The following is a 22,769-nucleotide window of genomic DNA, read 5'->3' on the forward strand; positions in this document are numbered from 1 at the left end:
GACATAGGGCTGGAAAACAGCACCCTTCATCTGGCACAGAAAGGCGGTGTCTCCCTCTCAGATAGGTTCCGATTATCTCCCTTCTTGGCCTTTGGCTGGGTTTCTGTATGTATCTTTTTGCCTGTGTTCTCTTAGCCATGACCACCTGCTGTATGTACAACGTGTGCCTGTTACATTTGTGCACTATCTCCCTTATAGAACGTAAAGACCCAGCTATTACATCGTGTTTACTCAATATCATTCCCCCAGTTTAAAAAAAAAAAAAAACAACACCCTACATGAACCGAACACGCCATGCTTCAATCTGGCCCTAGTGGCTTTTTCTCTGAAAGCAAAACGTGTGTCTTTTACACCAGGGCTTTCTCCCCACCCCAGGGGTGTCTTCCATTCTTTTGTGGCTCAGTTTAAGGCGAAAAGGGCTCCAAACCACTAACTAACAGAAGGGAGCCCTTTCTTCCACCTCCTGGGAGAATCTCAGATTGAATTTATCTGAAGATAGCGTGCTCTCTTCTTACTTATTGCCACCATTACGAGGAGGACAGCACAACCACCACCTTGGCTTCAAGATCCTGGGTAGAGAGGCTCACGGGCATTTTTTTCAACCATCTTTGGCGAGGCCTTGCTTTCTTCCACTCCAGTAAGTCGCGGCTTGGGGCCATGGAAAAGGACTAGGTGAGAGTCTCAAGTGTCGTTTGAAAAGACAGCAAACCAGCCCCCGCTCGGCCCCGTCCCCAGCACCGCCACCAGCACCTTCGGGCCGGGCCGGGCCCTGAGCCCTCAGCCTTCCACCCGGGCCGGCGGGGCGTCGCGGCCGCGGGCTTCGCGCTCCGCAGCCCGGCTCCGGCTCCCTTCCCCCACGGCGCCCCCTCCCCCTCGCCGCGCTCCCTTTTGTTCGCTCGCCGCCCGGGCGGCCCGAGCGCTAGGCCCCGGCGTGGCCCGGGCCGAGCCGCCGCCGCGCGGCCTAGAGCCCGCGCCCCGGAGCGGGGCCGGCGTCCGGGCGCACCGCGAGGCCGCGGCAGCGAGGAGCCCTAGGGCGGCGAGGCCGGGCTCCGCTCTCGCACACAGACCCCGGCGGCGGGGAGGCGCGACACGCCCGTAGCATGGAAGCGGCCGCCGCTCGCACTGCAGCGGGCGCAGCAGCAGCAGCCGCCGGCGGCGCGCGGAGCAGAGGTCGCCCGAGCCACGGCCCGGACACCCGGGCTTGAGCGCTACGGAGGCCCGCCCGGCCAGGGGGTGGGTGTGCGCCTGGGACAGGGGGCCGCGAGGGTGCGGGCGGGCGCGGGCGGGAGGGGGCATTGGGCCCCTCGTGCCACCCCGAGGGTCACGGCGAGCGCGAGGCTCAGGCCCCTTGGCCTGAGTGCGGCGGCCTGTCCCACCCTGGCTTTGGGGACAGCCGGCCTTCGCGCCCAGCCAGCTTCTTGAGGGGGGGCCGAGGCAGGGCTGGTGTTGCTAGGCCCCACCAGCTCCAGAGGGGGCCACGTGAACGCGGGCTCGCCTCCCCCTCCAGAGCTGGTTGTGCACAGATGATTTTCCCAAGGCCTGGGTGCCCCCTCTTCCCTACTGCCCCTTGACTTGTCCCCTAGCGCCCCAGTACACCCAGTGTGCTACCCAGGGATTTGGACCTTTCCCCCCAGGTGCTTGAAAGAAGAGAAGGTTGGAGGAGGAGGAGACTGGGGGGGCTGCTGGTGGTGGTGGTGGTGGTGACAGGGCTGGGAGAGAGAGAAGGACGGAAGGGAGGAGGGGGCTGGGTGGGGTGGGGGTGACAGGCAGAGAGGAGCCTGGTCAACAAGCCAGCACCACTCTGCTAGGAGGCCAGGCCGGCTCCTGCAGCCGACGCATCCTGTGTGAGGAGACACACATAGATTGCTTTCTTGGGGGCTCTTTGTCAGCCCAACACAGGGAACACACACTGACACACACGTACACAAAGATCTGAGCCAGGTTGTGGGAGGTAAGTGGGGGAAAGAGAAGGAGGGGGAAACAGTGTCTGCGGTGGGCTTCGGGGTGGAGGGGAGGGGGATGAGCCCTGAGGGGCTGTGGGGGGCTCGTGAGGTGAGCATTTCCAGGGTCCTGTGCTTGTGTGGAGGGGGCACACACAATGACCTTTCCCTCCTCAGGAAGCCCTAAAAGGGAGAGGCAAATCCCCAGCAAGCTCCCATCCTGTGCTGATTCTCAGGGACTTGTTGGCAACTCAGCGAGGGTTGCCATAGCTTTTTTATGTAGGGTGACCAGAACCGGCTGAAACTGGTTTGAGGCAGATCAGCTCCTGAACACAATGCAGTCACTGAGCTACCACAGTGGGATAGCAGCTTCCTCCCTTCATGGCAGCCAAAAGCAGAGGAGCTTGCAGGAAGCTACCATCCCAACACAGTATGTAAACGCACACTTAGACACCACACAGCATTGGTACGTGACTAATGGAGCCCTAAAAGAGCCTGTCTAGAGATGATGGGGGGGAAAAGGTGCACGTTTGAAGGCTCTGAGATTTCTTGGGCTTTTCCTGCCTTTTTTCTTTTGCTTAAGGGATGGACAAGGAGCTGAGATTTATGACCCTTATTAAAGAAGAAAAGTATGTGCCTTATTAGGGTGGGGACACTTGGTTTGTACAGTCTCTCTCTCTCTCTCTCTCTCTCTCTCTCTCTCTCTCTCTCTCTCTCTCTCTCTCTCCTCTCTGTTTTTATGGAAACAAAACCAGAATGAACTGATGGATTTGTAATGGTAGTTTGCTTCTGGAGAATGCTACTTTGCATGCCTTTTCTCTCTCTCTCTCTCTCTCTCTCTCTCTTTCTCTCTCTCTCTCTCTCTCTCTCTTGCAGGCTCTGTTCTGTTTTGTGCTTTCCTTTTAGAAGCTACTAAAGGGTGTTGGGGATACTTGGGACTATTATGAAGGCCAAAAGGTAACAATATTGTTCTAGGAAATGAGCATAAATGCATTCCAGGGATGCTGTCAGCCATCCATGCTGTCTCTTTTTTTTTTTCCTCGTAGGCCTGTTGACTGGGGCTGCTTTTAACCCTTTCCTATTTGCAGAGAATGCAACCGTGTGACAGTAACTGAGCACTGGTCCAAAGTCTTTTCAAAAGGTCAAGGTTCACAAGGTGAGATAATGCTGTTTTTAGCATGAATTTAAATATTAATTTGCACATCCATTCTGACACAGGCCGACCGTGGATTGGTACCCTGGAGATGAGTGGGGTTCAGAGTGGAGACCAAATACCTTTCCTCTTATCCACGTTTCATGGGATTCCAGTGACTTTTTTTTTTCTTTTTTCTTTTTTGATGGTGTTGCTATCGAGGCAGAGATCTGAATGCCTTCATTAAATCGCATGTGCCTGGGTGATTTGGAAGAGTCAGGCCTGGAAAGGCATGCTTAGAGGGTGGGAGGCGGCTGGGCCTTGTGGGGAATGCACTGTTTTTTTGCGTAGACGCAGTCCACATTTTGTGTTTTGATCACAGTTGTAAGAAAAGGAAGGGCTTCACCAAATCGAAGCAGGCCAGCCAGCTTTTTGGGCTGAGAGGAGCCTGGAGGTAGAGTCTTCTTTTGCTCATCCTTCACCTCTCTTTCCCTTGCTCCCCGTGTTGACCTCAAAGGTTTCTCAGGCAAGTGGTGGAATGTCTTTTATTGATTTCGGGGGCTGTCGACAGAGTGTTCACCATTGGATTATTCGTGGTATACATTTTAGTGTGGGATACTAACGAAGGACTGGGAGAAACCCTGGTCTCTGATTTCATCTGTGCAAGAATGACTGTTCGCTTACAGCTTGACTGTTAGTGGGTGGTGGAAAATGTCTAATGCTTTACTGCAGTCAGAACTGGGTTGGTTACAAGAAAAAAATGTAAACTAGAGCTTGGGAAGGAGCCGAGAGGAGAAAGCAGAGGAGGGCAGCAAATTAGTGAAGAACAAAGGCTGTGAGAGAGAGCTTCCAGAACACTAAACGTTTTGCCTTGGGGTTCCTTGTGCAAAAGAGCTACAACTTCCCCAAACAGGAAACCAGTCGCACCAGAGTCTGGTCCAATATGATCTCAGCAACAGAGCTGCTGGTTCTGCCTTTCTGCTGGTTTGGTAAAAGCACAGTCAAGAGGAGCCCATGGGAGACCTGATTGCAAATACATTTTCTCCCTTTGAAGTGCGTATCGTGTCCTCTCCGGGTTCAGCTGAATAGTCTATTCAGAAATGCGGAGGGTGTGAGCCTTGGTGAAGTTGTGGGCTGGCAGCTGGTGGGCAGTCTATGTGCACTAAAGGGTGTGGAGTGTGCAGGGGTTTTATTGTTGGGATGGCTTTCCCCCCACTGGACTGCAGAGAGTTGCCTGTGTGCCAGCACTGGAAAAAAGGAGGTGGGGGAGACTAGAGTGCACGGTTAGCTCGGAATATTTTATAAAGTATTTGATAGAGATAAATGTGATCTCTAGACGGATATACTAGCAGAGAGCATCCACGCTGGAACAAGGCTCTTTGCAAATCACACTGCTAAAATTGGTTTTCAGTTCTACCTCATTTTCGACTGCTAGAGGTTCTGCAGATGACCGTGGTAGAAATAATGCTTGCCGACCATATTCAAGTCTGTACTGCATGGTGTGTTGGCCCCCCGAGTTTCTGGTGCCAACTGAAAACTCAGATGGCTAATGTGATAAGCCTTAATTAGCTTAAGACAATAAGCCGGTCTGTCATTTAGTCCTTCATTCCGGGCTTTCCAGGGGCAGGGGGTTTTACTTAACTTTCACAGCTAGCCTCTTGCACTGGCCATTTCTCGAGAATGTGTTTCAAAAGCCCTTTTTAGGCACTGCATGTCGTGGAATGTTCTGGTCTGATGTACTCTTGTTGGTTTTACCTTTGTTCTTTCCCCTCCCCCCACAAGAAGTCTCTCCTGAAAATAGCATTTGTTTTACATTTAGGCCACAGTCTTTCCAGCTGCAAATGCTGTTGGAGGCTGGGGAGCTGGTTCTCCCAGGCAGTCATCCTGAGCTCATCTTGAATTGGAGTTGGCCTCAGGTGTTGGTCTCATGCTGGGCTGTAACAAGGTAGCGGGCCTCTGTCTCCAGGGAGAGACTCAGAGACACAGAGTGTTCTGGAGAGTAAGCAAGGGCATGTTCCTTCCAGGAAGAGCCAGGAAGGAACACCGTGGCTCCCATACTGGGGCTACAGCTGGCGCCTGCGTGCTGTTTCCTGAGGCAGTCTCTGAGGAGGACCTTCGGGCCTTCCCTGTCTGCCGCAGGAATGTGCGGGTTTGGCGAGAGCACACTGGAAAGAAAGTGTAACTGGGTGGTGAACACTTGCTTGTTTTCATCCTTTGCCTGAAATTGAGTCATGCATCCCATGTTAAGGAACACTCAATCCTAGGTTTCTCTCTTTCTTTCTTTTTACAGCTCAGTCTAACCTGGTTCGGGGCTTCATTCTGTGTTCTAAATCTCTCTCGCTTTCCTTCTGTCCCACCTTTTCTCTCAAACCCCTACCCACCTTGGAGTCAGGGACTTGATATGCAGCCCAGATGTCCTCAAACGCCATCCACCTGGCTCTGAGTGCCAAGGTTCCGGGCATGTGCCACCACACCCACCCAGCTCATCTTTAAGGACTGACTTGGAAGGAGGAAGATCACATTTAAGGGTTTGTTTGTTTTTTTGCTTACACTTGCTAGGTTGAGTTTCAGTGTTAAGATTTGTTCCCTGTTGCCCTTTCTTTGAAATCTTTCTGTCAGCCTCTATGTTGCATGGCTTTCGAGTAACCTTGCCCAGGCCATGAGTATAGCCATGCTGCTACAGAAGTTACCTGCCTGGGAATCTTTAAAAGGTCCAAGGTGCAGAACGGAGCTGAAGGACATTGGGGGAAACTCCTTCCTCAGCCCCCCCCCCCCATCTCTTCCTCACTTCTTAGACTGTAGAACTAAGACAGCAGCCCTCACACACAGCAGCCCAGAAGTCCATATGTTGGTGTTAAGTATGCTTTAGAGATGATCACTAGTCTCGAGGTATAGTTAAAGGGTTTTAAATGTTTAATTTACAGCCAGGGACATAGGGTGGACCGTTTCTTAGGTTTTGACACGTGTGTAGAGCCACATATGAGTTGACATAATTCATGCAAAAACCATGCTGGAACTTCTTGCTGCCCCTTTGAGGCAAACTCTTCTCCCACCTAAGCCCCTGGCAGCCGCAGTCCTACGGCCATTCAATTCTTCTCTGGCTAAATTGTTTGGGTTTTCTCGATGGCGTCTTCCATAAAGATGGCCGAAGCATCTTTACTGGTTGTGTATCTTTGATTCTTGGTCCTTTTCATGGGTGAGTACTATTCTAGTGTCCTGATATACCACAGTTTGTTCACCCTCACTCTGCTCGAAGAGCAGTCCAGTTTCTGGTGACAGTGGACAAAACCCACCTCAGATGTCTGCAGATTTTCTCATCAGCATTTTTCTTTTGCTGTTTGTAAATACTAGGCATTGTTTGCTCATCTGTATGGGTTTGAGGTTTCAAGGAAACAGATTCAGACCACCGTATCATGCAGAAGAGATTGGACCTTGGCAGCTGCAGTTAAGCCTTCCCAGAAGGAGAAGTGGTACCCGAGAGGACATGGAGAGATGATCTCGATAAAGGAAGTCTAATGGGATGACATGCTTTACCACCCTGAACTAATCGGAATTAGCCAAAATGGAAACAAAAAAACTGCAAGTGGTAGAACAGCCTTTTATTTCTTCCGGCAATTATTGTTAATCTCAAGCCTAGTTTGGCAGAAACATTTGTTTTCAGTTCAGTGAAACGACACACAATAATAGGATTGAAATTTTGGAAAATGATACACCGAAGGTCTCTGTTGAAATCTCGGTGTCTATAAATAGTCGCTATATATGTATATACTGTCACTATCTACCATTTGAAGTCATTGCAAGCCTGGAAAGGAGGTGGCCACCGTGTTTGGGCACTGTCGTGGTGGTGGAGGAGTGGTGGAATGGAGAGATTTGAAAACAAGTCCTTCTTTTCCCCCCTTTGTGACAGTCTCCCTCCTGTAGCCTACACTGTCCTGGAACTCATTGTGTAACCGAGGCTGGTTTTAACCCTGAGTGCTGCATTCTCCAGTTTGGTTACAGTGAGTTGGTGAAGGAGAAAGGGGCAGCTAAGGATAAAGTCCGTCTCTAGGGCAGGAAGAATAGGGAGAGGCACTTGTGGTACAGAGAGAGGTGAGCCCAGAAATAGACAAGAAATGCAGGTGCGAGGAGGCTGCAGTCAGGTACCAGAGGCGGCTTCTTCTTCTTCTTCTTCTTTTTTTTTTGTTCTTTTTTTCGGAGCTGGGGACCGAACCCAGGGCCTTGCGCTTCCTAGGCAAGCGCTCTACCACTGAGCTAAATCCCTAACCCCCTTTTTTTTTTTTTTTTTTTTTTTTAATGAGCAGTAGGCATCTTTCAAGGTTCTGGGAATGCTGAGGGAAAAGGAAACCAGAGAGCAAAGAGTAGGAAGTAGCCCACAGAGCTTTCATAGAAGTGGGACTGGCCACCTACTGTTATTGTCTGGGAGGAGCCCGGAAATGGTGGCTTTGCAGTTGACCCTGGGAAGTCCTTGAGTGTATGAGGCTGGCCAAGGTTCAGGAAGAACATGTGGGTTTTGGAGCAGTGATAGGAAGGTACAGAGAGAGCCTGGTGGGCATGTGGTTATGGTAGTGTGGTAGCCATATTGATGCCCATGAAGCAGAGAAAGGCAATACCTATGAGGGTCTTCCTGGACAGTCCTGGTGACTCTGGATACTAGTATTAGCAGAAAGGTAGTCTTCATCCCCAAAGGCTTGTGGGAATACCTTGGAAATGGAATGGAAGCTCTTGAGACTGGGGGCGGGAGATGAAGTGGGGTCTCCCCCCAACCCCCTGCAGCAATTGAAGGGAGAGAATCTTAAGGCCTTACAGTGAAGCTGTTCTATCCCCACTGTTTGTGGGAATGGAGCAGAGGGTGGTTACCAAGGCCAGACCGCAGGTGGGGAGTGATGGAGCAGGAAGGCTGAAGCCTTGTGTGGGACGGATAGGTTTTCTTAGCAACTGTTTCTTTCTGTTTTAAGATGACCAAGTCGGAAGGGAGAAGAGACAGGAAAAGAGTGTTTTTGAAGAGCTTTAACTTGCTAAATTCAGGTTTGGGCACAGTTGCCTGGGACGTGGCTCTCGGCCTCGTTAGCTCCTTTGGTGTGGCTGACTCGGCTGGAGGTCGGACTGGGCGGATGGTAGCATCGGTTCTCAGTAGAGGGGCCCGTTCTAAGGCCAGTTGCATGTACCGAACATCCTGTGTGGTAGTGGGCTTTCCTGTTTATACAAACCTGTGAGAAAACAAGGCCGTTCTGGGCATACTGGAAGCAAGAAGGAATAGAGATGTTTTTGTCTTTACATGCTCTGCAGAGGGAGAGGAAAGCACCATGAGTGGATGTGATAAGAGATTAGCAACTCATCTCTAAGAGTTTCTCATAACGAGGCAGAACACTTGTCACGCTACATGCCAAAAAGGACCATTTAAAACAGGGAGACTGTTTATCCTCTGGAATTTTCATATTTTCAGATCGTTGTTGACCTTTGTAACTGTAACCTTGGAAAACGAAGTCACAGATAAGGAGACTTGTCATTAACACAGAGCAACGATTAAAGGAAGGCAGGTGTGAAGAGAGAGTTTGGGGGGGTCCCCTAAGATAAGGGCAGTATAATGCCCTTGTATAGGAAAATAGACAAGCGGGTCTGTACAGTTTAAAATGCATGTTTCAGAGAGCTGGGAGGTAGCTCAGTGATGGCTGGCACGTAAGAGGTCCAGGGGTCTATCTCTAACACCACAAAGGAAAAACCGTTAGAGGGTAGAAGGTTTCCTAAGAAGGTACAAAACAGTACCCACAGCGAGCCCCATCTGGTGTCCTGAATTCAGTTTCGCAGAGATCTTCCCTCATCTGCTTCCTAATGCTCAGATTAAAGGAGTGTGGCACCACGGCCTGCTTTTAGCTGGTGAGTTTTGACCTCAGGGTTTCTGAGCACTGCTGAGGCAGTGGGGCGGAGGCCCCCCAGATCATGCGTGGTGGTAGAGGTAGAATGTGAGACATGCTTCCTGCCGCGTGGAGGGCTCTTGTGGCTCAAAGGGTGGTCTCCACAGTGGGTGCCACGCCCCAGAGATGCTGTGGGATGCTCTGGCTGCTGGGTGACTGTCTGCTAAGGCCGGCTGACTTTCCAGATGGCACGAGCGTCGTCCTGACTGCTCAGCACAGAGGGCGTTGTGTTCTCTGTATCAGAGCTGGCTCTAGAAATAGCACATTGGAAGGACAGAAGTTCTCCTGAGCACAAAATGGAAGCAAGAGGAAATAAAGAGATGGCTCTGAAAATGAGAGAAAAATGAGTTGAAGGTGAGATGCGAGAATCCAGCCATAAATAAGCACAACTGAAAGACTTCTTGGAATCACGAGTTTCAGGCAGGATGCTAAGCGGGGAGAGCCAGTTCTTTTTGGTGGACATCTGCAGGCAGAAACGCAGCTTTAGAGCAATGCAGAGTGGCTTTCTGAGCTGTCACGCGTCTCCCCGCTAAGGCTGCTGCCTGCTGGATGGTCTGGCTGCACACACCAGCGTTGCGTGGTTTCCCCTAAAGTTCTTTATTACGCCTTTACATGGTTAGAGCCTCCTGGTGGAACACTCCTGGAGACCTAATAGATAATCAGGTGTTCGAGCAGCTTTTCTGAGATGCAGATTCATTTTGGAGGCTGATTCTTGGGACTAGTAATAGACTTTTTGTTTTTTGTGATTTTTGTTTGAAGCAATAGGTCGTAGGGATGTGAATCCTATGATAAGAGTGTTGAAAAGCTTCATAGATTCGATCAAAGTCCACTGCTTTAAAAGGATTCATGGCTGGATATAGTTCAGATATAATTTATAATTTTTGCCACTTTTTTTTTTTTTTTTGGCAACTAATCCACATAGAAATAGAATATCAGGTAGTTCATATAGCAGATGGGGATCCAGAATCCAACATCTGGACCCTCATCCGAGAGTCCTTGCACCATGACTTTCTGGATGGATTCCGGACTTTTATGTTTTGGTGGTATTATAATTCTGCTTGCATTTGAAATTTGTATCAGTTGAACCTGAAAACCTGAGTTAATCAAATTAAATCTCCCATGGGGACTGGATGCTGACAGTCCTGACGGTTTACATTGTAGGGCCAGGAGGGTAGTTGGGATGGTGATGCTTAATGTTGGCTTAGCTCTGGGTGGTGAGGTGGGGGTGAGGGGGTGGGGGAGTGGGGATAGGGAGATTTTTAGATGCCCTTGTCACAGTCTCTGCAGTGTCCTGTTTGCATAGTCCTCTGTGATACAGACCTATGTTCTGCTCTTACCAGCTGTAGGACTTGGCACTAGTTACTAACTCCAAACCACTCTTCAGGACTTGTCCTGAGTGTGGTCGTGCCCATGACAGCAGAGTGCATGCAGTGAGGCCTTCCCCAGACTGAGCTTTTATTCAGGTTCCCTGGCTTCCGTTTGAGGAAAATGACTTTGCTTTGTACTGGGTTTTGCAGTCTTGTGTTTCTGTGCTCTTCCCTCATTTGCAAGTACACAGTTAATTTTGACCATAAAATCCAAAGAATATGTATCCTCTACTCGTGTCTGGGGTTTCAGTCCCAGCTGCCTTCTATCTGGTTAAAGGTGGTTGGAACGTAGGAATAGAAACCTTCATTTTTGTTCGAGTTAAACCTTGTGTCTCCCCTCTCTTCACTCATGGGACAGCTCAGCTACCTCCTTGACTCTGGTCCAGATGAGCTTAAACAACCAAGCTTGTATGCAAAGTAATGCCAGTCTCGCTGGGTCTGGTGTCTTAGGCTTGGGAGGGAGAGGCAGGCTGATCTCTTGAGTTCTAGCCCAGCCAAGGTTACACCCTGAGGCCCTGTCTCTAACAAAAATGGCAGCTTAACAATGCCTTTCGCTGGCCATTGGTCTCTGTACATGTTTGTATGATAGCACCTACATGTTCATGTCTGCACATGAACCTTAAATATAAGATGCTCCTGGAAATTGGGCTTCGAATGTCTGCCTGTAACTCTCAACACTCAGGTATGAACAAGGTCATCCTCTGGTGCATGTGGAGTTCAAGAGTAGCCTAGACTACTTAAAGGAGATGGGAAGTAATTTCTCATTACTTTTTTACATTGGTTGTATAGTGAGTGAATGCTTACCACTGTGGATAAATGCCCTCAAGCAGTCGGCACACAATTATACAAACATGACCTGTGCTCAGGTTCATCTCACCCTGACCTTTTTCCTCTCACAAATATGACTCATAGGAAATTTGAAACTGCATATGGTTTTCATGTTTCTATTGGGCAGGATGCTCTGGAATGTTGGGAGGACATCTATCAAAACTCGTTTTAGTGGTGTAACTCCTGGTGCCCTTCACCATTTGTGTCTATTTAGTGGTCCTTTGGTTGGAGAACAGTAAGTGCAATGACTGGATCAGTGTCCCCATGTTAGGGAAGCCTGCCCTTTTCTAGACAGAGCCAGCTGTTCTCTCCTAGGTGTTCCTCATTCGTCTCTTGGCCCCAGGGTTTGCACAGCTACGCCTCAGTATGGGCTCCAGGAAAGAAAGCACTGCTGTGGTAACTTCCGAGGTGTGTGCTTCGCCTTAGAGTAATATCCTGGAAGGTGCACTCACAGGCCTGTGAAGACTCAGCGGCCATTCCTGCCGTCCGTGATGACATATGCATGCCCTTAATCCCAAGACTTGGGAGGCAAATGGATGTCGGTGAATTTGAGGCTGGCCTGGTCTACTCATTAAATCCTAGAACAGAGTACACAGTGAGACCCTGTCTTAGAAGAAAACCAAACCAAGAAAGATTTCATGTATCATTCCCAAGTGATGGGTGGTAGATTTGAACCAGGGTCAAGTTGTCATAACCTCAACATCCCCTCCTTCCTCCTCAGCCAGATCTCTCCTTGCTTGTGCTGTTCTGTGTCCGTCACCCAGGGCCGAGCGAGTGCCCGTCTAGTCGTCTGCAGTCACGTCTCACTCTGATATACAGATCACGAGGATCTTGTTACATTGTTTGAACTGCTTGACTGAACCCTTGTGCTGCCTTCCTGGCGTCCACTACAGGAACTAAGCTGCACCCTCAGCCTCTTCTGTCGGTGTGCCTTCATGATCAATCATGCATCCTGCCTCATCCTCCTGCATGCAGACAGTACAGCTGTGAACCTCCACTTCCAGCCCCCTTAATCCTTTAGCTCCTGTATTCTCATAAGGCAGATGATGTTATAAGTGCTGTCAGGCCTTAGGCCAGCACATGGGCAGTGCCTCCCAGTTTAGGAGGCTCAGTGGTTTGGGATCGAGTGAGAGAAAATCAGATTCTACAATTAGTCACCATTTCTATCTCTATACCTGACAAGGAGTTGGAGTGACTGATGACTTGTAAGAGTAAATTATAAGAGAACCACCTCACAGTGGCTTTGGAAGATGGCTGACACTCCTTTTCTAGCATGTGGTTAAGTCTGCCAGCAGTGCGTTATGGGGCCAGCTTTCCTGGGTCACAGTGGAGTCCCAGCCAGCCAGGAAACCGAGCTGTGAGAGATTGGACTGGTGGGTTTCTTACTCTGGTGCACTGATGGACTCTAATGGTAATACAGTTGTGTCAGAGGAGGTAGTTCACGCTGTTTCCACAGAAGCCTGCCTTAACACACAGATCAGAGTGGAGTTTGTATCACGTTGGCCACCGTTCTATGAAATGTGAACCTGGAACAGTGACAGCGATTTATCAGTTTGTTGGCTGAACTTGTCATCTGGCAGTTTAGCTCATAATCTTGCTCCTTGCATTGTGGGAGTCTCTTGTGGGCTGGCGGGTAGTAGGGCTGCTACGGAGTCACAGATTGCTGCAATGGGACTGGACTGTGGTTTGCTGGAATGGGGACAAGGCTGGGCGGCCCTGGAGAAAGGAGAAGTATTGTGAGTGTCAGGAGCTGCAGACGAGTTTAGAATGTAGCTGGAATAAATTAAGCCTGGCTTGGAGTATGCCAAGAATCAGGGTGAACTCGGAGCCAGCAACCAGAAGTCAGCCCACAGAGGGCATCAGAGGGCCCGGCAGAGAGAGGGTCACAGTGCCAGGAAATGAGCAGGAATGTGGGGATGTAGTAAGGATGATTACAGCACAATGCAAGATGGAGGGACTGGGCTGAGGAATGAGTGCTACTAGGAGAGGCTCTGGTGTCAGAAGCTGGACACGTACGTGTGTGAGTGAGGCTCTTAGGAGGGACCTGCAGCCTCCACGTGGATACTAACGGAGGACACTGGTGTGGTGGAAGTGGGTCATGTGAACAGGGAGCAATAACAGTTTCTCGTAGGCTTTCAGGGAAAGCACTGAAGGACCTGATTAATTTGCTGTTTGTGTGCCCTAGAGGTCACTTGATAAAGACACAGCCTCAAGTCAGGCAAGGTGACAGTGAGACTGTCTCAAAACAAACAACCCCCCAAACTTCTCTGTGACAAAAATCACATTTCTTTTTAATTTGTAAAACTTTTTTTTAAAAAAAATATTTATTATATGTAAGTACACTTTAGCTGTTCAGACACACCAGAAGAGGGCATCAGATCCCATTACAGATGGTTGTGAGTCACCATGTGATTGCTGGGAGCAGTCAGTGCTCTTAACCACTGAGCCATCTCTCCAGCCCGTTAAACTCTTCTGAGTTCCTCTTTTGGGTTCTAAAATGAAGGATGCAAAGGAAGAAAGTGTTCTGCAAAAGATAAGCTTGGCTGGAATCTTGAAGAAGGTGAGGGTGGAGTTTGACAAGGAAGGGTGATCCACAGAGAAGACATGGAGATGCAGTATGCCTTTCAGAAGAGAATGTGTATGCAGTCACTGAGCATGGCTGTCTGTCTGAGAGAAAGGGCTTGCTAAGCAGTGATGAAACACCGACTGAGGTAACTTCGTCATGCTGGGAAGATGCAGCTAAGAAAACCAGTTGGGGACACTTGATCTCCGAGTTGTTAGGCAACAGCTCTCAGCAACTCTGAAGTGTGGGTGTTTTACTCCTGTTGCCTAAGGAATGGAGGTTCAGCAGCTTCATGGGTGAGAGTGCATTGGCACCAGACCGTTCTGATGGTAGTTAAACTTCTGACCTCAGTTCAGGAGCTGAGGCGCCCGAGCTCTTTCCTTTGGAACGTGAGTCTATATTAATTTAAGCTGGGTGCGATGGCTCCATGCCTGTAACCACAGAAGTCCAAAGGGTGAGGGAGGGAGAATGTCCGGAGTTTGAGGCCAGCTTGGACTATGGAGAGCTCCCAGGCCGTCTATGCCGTGCAGGGTTAGAGTGTGAGACTGTCCCAAAACAAACCCCCAAACCACAACTACTTACAGAAACCCAACCCAAAGGAGTCTGTTATCTCTTCCTCAGCTCAGGAGTCCAATAGGGCAGGTGAGACGGCACAGAGGGTAAAGGCGTTTGTCACCAAACTGACTTTGAGTTCAATCCCTGGGACACAAATGGTGGAAGGATGGGACTGACACCCACAAGCTGTTCTTCCTTCATATGTGCCCCCCACATACCCAGTAAACAAATAATAATAACAACAATAATGATAATAACAACACTAGGTAAGAAGTGTGAGACTTGTGATATTGCTGCACAAATGCAGGATGCATGGGTCATGCAGCTAGTGCCTCGCTTGAATCGGGAGGCAGGGGGATTTGTGTGACTCACTGGAAGAATTTTTTTTAAACTTATGTTTAGGGTCTCGCACAGGGACACTGGTGTATATTTTAAAGGCCCCTTGCACTATTTGGTTTTTGGGACAAGGTTTCTTCTGGCTGTCCTGGAACTCACTTTGTAGACTGTGTAGACTGGCCTTGAACTCAGATACCTATCCGCCTCTGCGTCTCATGTGCTGAGGTCAAAGGGTTATACCACATCACCACACCCTGCAGGCCTTTTTTTTTTTTTTTTTTTCAAAGATTTATTTATTCTATATGAGTACACTGTAGCTGTCTTCTGACACACCAGAAGAGGGCATCAGATCCCATTACAGATGGTTGTGAGCCACCATGTGGTTGCTGGGAATTGAACTCAGGACCTCTGGAAGAGTAGTCGGTGCTCTTAACTGCTGAGCCATCTCTCCAGCCTCCTCCTGCAGGCCTTCTTTATCGTCATTTGTGTGTGCATATTCTGGAGTCCTCACAGGCACTAACAGTGTCTGGTAAAGTCATGTCTGATGGTAGTTCGGCACTTGACATGACAGCGGTTGGACTGTCGTGGTTTTATGGAGACAGGTCGGAATCAGACGTGTTCCTCCAATCCTAAGCCTTAGGATGTCCTTGGCTCCAGCCGAGTTCCAATTTGAACTGCAGTGGTTTTGGCAATACTGCTCCCGTTTCAGGTCATTGAGGGTAGGAGAAATTGTCTTTTACTTCTTAGAAGACTTTGCCACCATGTCTGTTTGTTAAGGAGGCTTAAGAACAATCTTTGTCACCTTGTGTGGATGCTGGGAATTCTGGTGGCATTCGCCTTGGTGTTTGTTGGGAGCGTCACCATCGTGGCTTGGTTTGTTCTAGGACTCTCTCTGTTAGAATCCCAACACTGACCTTTTGTTTTTATTTGTTTTCCAGTGAGGGTCTTACTATGTAGCTCTGACTAGCCTTGAACTCCTGATCCTTCTGCCTAGTTTTGGGTCCCCCAGCCTGGCCACTGAACTTGCTTTGATATTGCAGTAACTCACATTTAGAAAGGGCTGTGTTTAAGGTACTGTAGCGAGTGCTTACTTGGTTTCTTTTGTTGCTGTTGTTTAGATTTAGATTTCTTTTATGAGTATGGCTGTTTGCCTGCATGTAAGTGCACTGTGGGTACTCAGACACAGGCCAGAGGAGAGTCAGATTCCTCGGAACTAGAGTTCCAGTGGCAGTAAACTGCCATGTTGGAGCTGGGAGCTGAGCCTGAGGCTTCTGCAGAAGCAGCCAGAGCTCTTACTTGCTGAGCCGTCTCTCCAAAACCCACTCACTTGGTCTAGTCAACCTACACAATAACTCTTTTTAAAGTGAGAATAAACTTTTTACTAATTTTGAGAATTTCATAATATACTTTGATCATTTAATTCCACTGCCTCTAAATTCAACTCCTAAGCCTCCAAACAGATAATAACGCTTGAAAGATGATATTCATATCTGTTTTTTACATTTGTAGATTTTTTTTTTTCTTGAGACACGGTCTTGCAGTGTAGCCAAGGCCAGCCTTGAACTTACAGCGATCCTCCTGCCTCAGCATCTCAGGTGCTTGGATCATGGGCATGCATCACTGTGTCTGGCTTCAGAAGTGAAATCTTAAAGGATGGTGTAACGAGTCTGGGGTGTAGCTCAGAGGGGGTGTAGCTCAGTGGTACAGTATCTGCAAAGCCTGTGCAAGGCCCTGGGTTTGACCCTTGGCACTGCGATCTAACACTGGTCTGCTGTTAGCGTCTCTCACCTGTTCCCCTTTACCACGCACACCCTTACGGCACAGATGTCCTGTTTTTGGCTTAAGAGAGCCAGTCAAGTGACAGTCCTAGCTAGTCTAAACTCCCTGAGTAAACCCGGCTGGTCTTGAACTGAGAAATATCTGCCTCCCTCTACCTTGCATGCTGGATTAAAGGAGTATATCACCATCTCCAGGCTCACATGGGGTTTAAATAATCATTTCTGTGGCATTGGCCTGTGGGCAAAATCCTTTCAGGAACATGTCAGTGCTCTTAACTGCCATCTCTCCAGCCCAGGATTTGTCTTATTGTCTTTAATTATGTGCATTTGTCTGTGCGAGTGAGTGCAGGTGCCCTTAGCGGCCAGAAGCACCGGGTGGGTCCCTGCAGCTGGAGTTTCCAGTGGTCGTGAGCCATCTTACATGGGTACAGGAATTGAACTTGGGTCCTCTGCATTCTTAACCACTGAGCCATCTCTCCAGCCCCATAATGCTTTAGTATTTGAAGATGTGGTCACTTATTTGTTCCTGTGGTCCAGGTGTGCCTGGGGGGGGTAGCATGAAATTGTTAGAGAAATGGGTAGGCAGCACTTCATCTCAGTCTAAGTCCAGAATGTACTCTTGTTCCCAAAAGCAGCTCCCAGAGAGAATCAGTGTTTAAGCCTCACTTCTGGTTTCTGCAAAGTTGCTTAAGCCTAGGAACTCCTGTGGGTCTGATTCTTACCCTGGCTGGGTACTATGGTGGAAAATCATAGGGTCATAGACTCACTCAGAGAGGTGGGGGAGAGGAGAGGGAGGGAGGAGGCTGTGTGTTTAACCCAACATTCTCCTGCATACTTTAAAAAGTGTTTGTTTTGATGTGCATGGGTGTTTGGCCTGCATAAATGTGTGTACATCACACGCATGCAGTGTCTATAGAGGCCAGAAAAAGGTATCAGAACTCGAACTGACTGCCATGTGGCTGCTGGGAATTGAGCCTGGGTCCTCTGGAAGAACAGCCTGTACTCTTTACCACTGAGCCGTCTCTAGCCCCTCTGCTAATTAATTCCTTGATGCTAGATCTTGTTCTTCCTCTGTTGAGGGGAGAGTTTGAGCAACCAGTAGCATATGGTAGCATGGTCATTGTTCTAAGCTGATGGCTGTCTGTGACAAAGTTGACGAAGAAAATGGCTTGCTTCTGATTAATACAGAGGGTTTTATCTGTCTCCCCTTCGTTGAACCCAGGTTGGTGATGGCAACACCATCACTTCCAGGAGGGAGAAGTGGATGAAAGACCACCCAAAATGTTACAAAATGGTTCTCATCATCAGAAACCAGCTCCAGTGCCTAACTATGAGGCAGTTCTTACTGGACGACTATGCGATAAAGCCATTTTCTCTTTAAATTACAAAATATAGTGCTCTCTTCTGTACATACTACTGAGAGCATCCCAAACCCAACATGTGCCCCCCACTCCCTGAAGTAAGCAGAGAACAGACATGGAGGTGGCAGAGAAGGACTATTCACAGCAGCTCATCGGCTGCTGACACACCGACGGCAGTGTTCTCCCACACACAGACAGGGTTTGCTTGTAACCCAACTGGCCTGGAGTTCAGCTCCTCTTGCTTCATTACTGCTGTCGTTACAGGTGTGTACCGTTACCACACCAGGCCTCTCCTATGTGTATGTGTTGGTACATGTAATATGTGTGTGTGTAATGTGTTTATCTTATGTGTGCATATGTACGTGTGTGTATGTGTGTGCGCGCGCGCGTGTGCTCGAGCGCTCGCGCACACTTGCTTGCTTGAGTAGATGTATATGTGCTATGTGCATGCAGGAGCTCGTGGAAGTGGGCCTTGGATCCCCAGGAAGTGGAATTTACAGGTTGTTATGAGCTGCTCTCTGGGTGCTGGGAACTGAACCCCAGCCCTCTGCAAGAGCAGCGTGTGCTCTTAACCACTGAGTTATCTCTTCAGCCCTAGGTTTCTCCCATATTTAATAATAACAAAAATTTAAATTACATTGTCTTTATGTACATGTGGAGACTAAAGGACAGTTAATGGGGAATGGGCCTGAACCCAGGTTGGTGATGGCAAGTACCTTTACCTGCGATTTGTCTCATTGGCCCCGTCACTCATATTTTTAATGTTGGAAATCTCAAAAATGTTTTAATATTTTAAATGTAAGAATTAAGAATGAAGTTGGAAAGCAGATGAGAAGGAATAGCAATGTGACAGCCTGGAGTATCTGAGGAGCAGAGGCTTCCTAGCAGGACTTGGGACTTAGATGTAGAAATTTGGAAAGTCTGGGCTGCTCAGGTGATAAGGGAGTTACTTTGAAGCTCTCATTTCTGTACCCAAAATATCACTTCTAATTTAGGAAATCTATATTTTACCTCAAAGTAGAATTGTGGAGAAGCCACTAAAAAGCATGACATTTATAGACACTAGAAAAATGCACCTGGAGTCTGGGTATGCTTCCCGAAGACCAGGGCTGTGCTCCCTCCTGGCCAGGGCTGTGCTCCCTCCTGACTTGGGATGTGCTGTTGGTTACTTTTTACTTAGTTAGGAAATGCTGGAATGCACTAAATAGATTTTATTTGAAGCTAGGCATGGTGATGCACACCTTTACTCCCAGCACTCAGGAAGCAGAGACAGACTGATCTCTTGAGTTCAAGGCCAGCCTGGTCTATAAATCAAGTCCAGGACAACCAGGGCTATTATACAGAGAAACCCTGTCTTAAAAAACCATAAAAGAAGAGAAGGTTTTATTAACTCAAAGGCAGTTCATATCTAAGCATGAAGACACATAGGAAAAGTTTTACTACGTTCAGTGTGGATCCATTTGAATAACCCACTTGAAGAGATCTGGACGGACCTGGTGACAAGCACTTGGGAAGGTGAAGCAGGAAGATTGCTGAAAGTTCCAGGTTAAGAGATGGCTTAGTTGTTGAACAGAAGGACCTGAGTTCAGATGCCCATCGTCCACATTAGAAAATAAACACCAGGCACTGTAGTGGCCCAGTGCAGGGAGGAAGCCAGGAAGGATGCCTGGGCACAGAGGTCTGCCAATCTAGTTGAATTAGTGAGCTCTGGTTAAGTGAGAGAGTGTGTCTCAAAAAACAAGGTGGAGAGTGATTGTTTGATTGATTGATTGATTGATTGAGGAAGACACTAGATACAGACCTCTTACACGAATGGCCCCCACCCCCATAAATCCCCCTCCCCAAACGAAGTACACCCGTGCACACACAGTCTTAATGAATTTTCCAGACTTGTTCATGGAAACAGGTCTAGCCCAGATCCTTTCAGTGTTCTCAAACCCAGGGAGAAACAAAAGAATGTGGTCTATCAGTGGAGACAGCCTATACAGAGTACGCTCTGCAGAAGGCCGTGATTGTAGGAAGTTGAAAGCCCCATCTGCTTCCTTTTACACTGTAAGAGAATTTGGAAGTGTAAAATTACTTTTATACAAATGAGCTTTCTGTTCTGTTTTGAATCTGGGTCTTGAGCTCATGGCAATTCTCCTGCCTGAGCGTCTGAGAGCTGCCACAGCAAGCTGATTTTTTTAATAAGGAATGTGAAGGAATTTAGCACTTTGCCCTATATGCTTAAAGTGGCTCAGGTGGGGCTGGGTGTGGCACTGCATGCCTTTAATCCCAGCAGAGACAGGCCAGTCTTCGAGTTTGAGGTCATCCTGGTTTACCTAGAGAGAGTACCAGGCTAGCCAGAACTACTTAGATCACGTCTCAGAACACTAAAAGTGGTTAAGATGAAGCACGTGACTGGTTCATTCCTCAATACCTTTGAAATACAGTGGTTAAGATACTAAAGGTTGCAGGGCGTGGTGGCTCCGATTTAATGCTAGCACTTGGGAGGCAGAGGCAGGCCCGCCTGCGGAGTTCACATGGTGAATTCCAGGACATCCAGAGCTACAAAGTGGACCCTATCTCGGAAAGAACGAAAGCAGGGGAAGGGATGAGGAAACAACCATCAGTGCTACTTGTATTTTACCATAGCTTCTTATGTTTTTATTTCTCTAATTGTTTTACTGATGGAAATTTACATAATTTTTAGTGTTTTCCTATGTTACAAGTAACATACTTTGTTCAAGTATTTCTGTATAGAGTTCTTCAGCCTGATTTTTTTTTTTTTTTTAAAGATTTATTTATTATATATGAGTACACTGTCGCTGTCTTCAGACGCACCAGAAGAGGGCATCAGACCCCATTACAGATGGTTGTGAGCCACCATGTGGTTATTGGGAATTGAACTCAGGACCTCTGGAAGAGCAGTCAGTGCTCTTAACCACTGAGCCATCTCTCCAAACCCAGCCTGATGTTTTTAAACACTGCCCTCGTACCACACAGTCAGTGACTTGGTTTCCTGATGTATTAAATACAGTCCTTGCTGCCCGTTTTTCTCTGGGCGTAACTAAGTAAAGAACATTTATTTTCCTTCCTGGGTTTTAAGAATTTATTGGTTCTAGAAGCTGCCAGGACAGAACCCGCCCCATTGTAATCTCTTTACCTGAGGATTTTCTTTAATTAGCTAATGAACTCTGAGTCTGGGCAAGTCCTGCCCTGTGTACTTTTTACTAGTCTTCTGCCAGGTAGGTGCAGATGTGGTCTTTCAGGTAAGGTAGGTAGTTCCTGCAGGCAGGCTGAAGGAAGAGCCTTGGGAGAGCACAGTTACTGGTACCCATAGCTGGGCTACGTATCTTATTCACAGTAGTTGCTAGTGAGGAACCCGGGAACTCTACTCTGCGTCCATGTTGTCGTTTAATATTAATACGTTATTGCTCTGTAACTCCTGAATGGGGTGCCCCCAGCTACTGGGGATCAAACCCAGGACCAGGTGTGCAGTAGGATCATAAGAAAAAGATTCTGACACATATCTGTATTTCTAGAGCGTTCTCACTTGCTCTCTGCTTAATTTTTGAGACAGGAGTTTCATTAAGTTGTATAGGTTGACCTTGGGCTCACTCAATAGCCCAGACTGGCCTCAAACTTGTGATTCTTTACCTTCTGACTGGTAGCTGACTTCAGATGCAGCTGTAGATGCCACTGCCGCTCCTTTCTTCTGGAAGACCAGCGGAAGCACTGCTGCTGAGCTGTCCCCAGCACAGACACACACCTGTCCCCCAAGCTGTAAACCCTTCATTCTGCAGTTGTTTTCTTGCTGACCATTCATTCCCTGTGAGGTGTTAACCTGAGGGTACTCTTGCCCTTTAAATTCACTGTTTTCTATAGGAAAACACTGGCTAGGTATTTTTGGGCACTGTTTCTTCACTGTTGCTTGTCTGTTCAAGAGCCTTTGTCTCACAGCAAGTCAGTACAGTTCTATTTTGGAATGGAGCAGAAAAGGAAAAGATAGCAGCGAGGTGCTGACCCTGCCACTAATGAGCTTGTGGGTGTGGTCTGAAGGGAAGGGGAACTGCTGTGTGGAGGACCTGCCATCCTCCACCTGGGCTGTGACCCAGGGTCAACCTTGCCAACCTCCTACAGCTGTCAGCTCAGCCAGGCCTGGTCAGGATTGGAGCTCTGGTTACCAGGCCTCTTGGCTGTGGTGTTAGAGACCAGTCTGGGGGAGCGGCTGTGGTTGTACCACTTCCTGAGGAAGTGACTGAGGCTAAGCTCTGTGAAGCTTTATCCTTGGGTTCCCCTGGGGCAGGTGGGAAGTAGAAATAACATGCAAATAGCTTTCTTTGAAGCTGGCTGGGAAGGCCTTCTTCAAAGCCTCCGGTTGGGTCAGAGCTTGCCTTATAATTGCCTCTGACTGCTCTGCCTTTCTGCTGTCAGACAATAGGAAGAATGGGACTTTTGTGTCTTTCTGTTAAGGAGTTTTCAGGGTTCTGCTCTGATATAAATGTTGAAAATGTAATATTTTAGAAGAAATCAACTAAATTAACTGTTAGCACACGGCCTCCACAGAATATTTTCTGTAAGCAGAGTCAGGGTGAAGCCACAGGATGGCTCATTAGGGGGCGGCTAATTGTCTGTGCCTTTTAGGAGTTACAAAGCAAAGGCAAAATGAAATCAATATACTCCGTGTGGAAGAGTCTTCAGTGAACTCTAGGCTCACTGCTGCTAATTTCTGATTGTTAAAAATTATGTGAAAGTAGCTATTCTTACCGAGCGCTGCCTTCCCTTGCTTCAGTGTATGGAGGATGCTGTCCTGCATACCCAGTTTGTCTTGTCTTTCCCAAGCATGCTGGACAGACATGCTCCATGGCTTATGCGTCTGACTTGAAAGCTGTGAGGTTGGCGAGGTAGAGGTAGATAGACTCACCTTGGCTGCCAGGAGAGTGGACCCCAACCAGACACTTCGCGGAGCATTTAGCCTCAACATTCATGTTGACGTGTACCATTCCCCATGACGC

The 22,769-nt window shown here is 48.3% G+C and overlaps 1 protein-coding gene across 21 annotated transcripts in view; it reads left to right on the forward strand.

Annotated features, from left to right (window-relative positions):
* The first annotated feature begins 885 nt into the window (after positions 1-885).
* Zfp532 (zinc finger protein 532) overlaps positions 886-22,769 on the forward strand; it is a 107,575-nt gene continuing 85,691 nt past the window's right edge. For 17 of the 21 annotated variants that reach the window (XR_015642269.1, XR_015642270.1, XR_015642271.1 and 14 more), the window contains exon 1: positions 2,987-3,096. The gene's annotated coding sequence lies outside the window, so the exon portion shown is untranslated. 21 annotated transcript variants of the gene reach the window in all.

Source organism: Rattus norvegicus, chromosome 18 (assembly GCF_021556685.1).
Source record: "Rattus norvegicus strain SHRSP/BbbUtx chromosome 18, alternate assembly SHRSP_T2T, whole genome shotgun sequence".
NCBI classification, from domain to species: Eukaryota; Metazoa; Chordata; class Mammalia; order Rodentia; family Muridae; genus Rattus; species Rattus norvegicus.